The following is a 2,082-nucleotide window of genomic DNA, read 5'->3' as shown; positions in this document are numbered from 1 at the left end:
TCTACTGTTTACACTGTGCCTTTAATTTTCTTAGAGCTAGGCTTGATTAAGCACATAATAACTAAACCTCCTCTGGAAAGGCAATTTGCAATGGCTATGCTGCCATGCATTTCAGATTATATTTTTAAAATAACTCTATTTCTCCAAGGGTATTATCTTACCACTAATACCACTAAAATCAAAAGGTTTGCATTTAAGAACCATATAAAAATGGCCTTTTGTCTCTCATGTCTTTAGAGAACAAATTTCAATACCCATTGTTATAGAGCTGTCAGCATCACATAGGTTCCCAGATCTGAACCTGAGAATACTGAGGGCTTGTCTAGACTCTTAACACTGGAGAGCCTGAGTGATTTCTGCCAACTCAAGTTCATTGATGTTCTCTCAGATGTTTGCACATGAGGCTTTTTGGGCTCATTCTTAGCATTTGCTCTCAAGCACTGAGATTCTGCTGGGCCCAAGAACAACTACTGGGGTGAACTCAGAGCAGACACACTGGCAAATATCTGAGTCTTAAGTAGTTTAGGAAACTTGGTTGTGTGGTGTAGTAATAGAAATTATAATTTAGAGATGCTCCCTAATAAAAGACTGAGGACATTGGGAACTGGGAGATGTTCTCTGAATTAGGGAGCATCAAGTGAGCTAGTGAGGGAAGAACAAAAGGTTTGCAATTAAAGTTTGTTATTTAGTTCTCATTCATTGTACACCTGTTTTTATTGAATCATTAGAGGCGGGATGTTGGCAGGGCATGCTCAAACCCTCTGATGGCAGGACTTATTACCACCACAGTATAGATCAACCATTTGACCAGTGCTTAACATCAGTGACCTCAACGGAAGAACCCACATGCTCCAAGTCATGTCTAAAGCTTCCTCTGGACAGGGTCCAATGCTGAACAGGCCTGACAAAACCTATTTTTTAGGCAACATGACCCTGAAATTATCTCAATGGACTTTGGATCAAGTTCTTAGCTCTTCCTGGGGATAATTCTCATTCACAGTAACAGTAGTTGTACACACACCTTTTTTGTGGATGTACCATTTATGTATTCCTTCATGTATCATATACCCAATCACATGCTAGTTAGTAATCTTTCCATTTTTGATGAACACAGAAAATGTATCAACATGTAAGTTTCTTAACCAAAAGACACTATTACAAAGAGTAACAAAATAAATAAAACATGAGGAAAAGCCTAGACAGATGCATTTAGTTTTCTTGAGAATTTAAAAAAAAGTTATTGTCTTACCTTTTCATTGCATGCAATATTCTAAAGCATACATTAGCTCCATATTATTTAATTGTTTGGCATTTACACAATTTTTTGGTGAATTTTAATTACTAGAGCAATTAAGAAGAACCCAGAAAACACTTCTAATGAGCTGAAGTCATATGCTTTAGTGTCACCCTGGAGCTTTAAGGCACCTGCCATATGTTCCTTTTAATAATTGCTACTTTTGCTTTCTGAATGCAGTAGGGGAATTTATTAACTTGTAGAGGCTTCTAAGATATATGCACTTGTGCCAGAAAATGTGGGAAGAATGTCAAAATGTTATTTCAGTCTTAAGCTGCCTGAGTTAATATGGGGCTATGGAAAAGGACAAAGACTAAAACTGACATGTTTCTATGAAAAAGCAAACACTAGATACGAAAGTATCTTTTTAAAAGTGCATATGAAAAGTTAGGGAACCCCAAGGGAACCCTTAGCAAGCGTTGGGGTTACCAGACTAACAGTGGCTGCTTACAATACATCTGATATTTTAAAATATGGCTATTTTCTTATGATATTTTTAGATGCAGTAATATGTAGAATAGATTTTCAGGATTTAATGTATTATAAAACAATATTTTGTATGAATTAACTAATACCATTGTAGAATTCATATACCTATAAAATATGTGTATAAAAGCAGTGCACAGGCAATCTGGAAAGTTTCTGGGGAGCGTTGGGGAGAACTTCTTGATTCAAGTGTAGGAGAGGCCAACTAGGGGCTGTACACTTTTTGACCCAGTGCTCACACACAGGGAAAAGTTAGTGGGAATGTACTAGGGGATGACATCTTTAGCAGCAGCAATGACAAC

The sequence above is a fragment of the Gavialis gangeticus genome, unplaced genomic scaffold (assembly GCF_001723915.1).
Source record: "Gavialis gangeticus isolate Ggan-Ray unplaced genomic scaffold, GavGan_comp1, whole genome shotgun sequence".
Classification (NCBI taxonomy): Eukaryota; Metazoa; Chordata; order Crocodylia; family Gavialidae; genus Gavialis; species Gavialis gangeticus.
Note: the sequence above shows the minus strand (reverse complement) of the source record.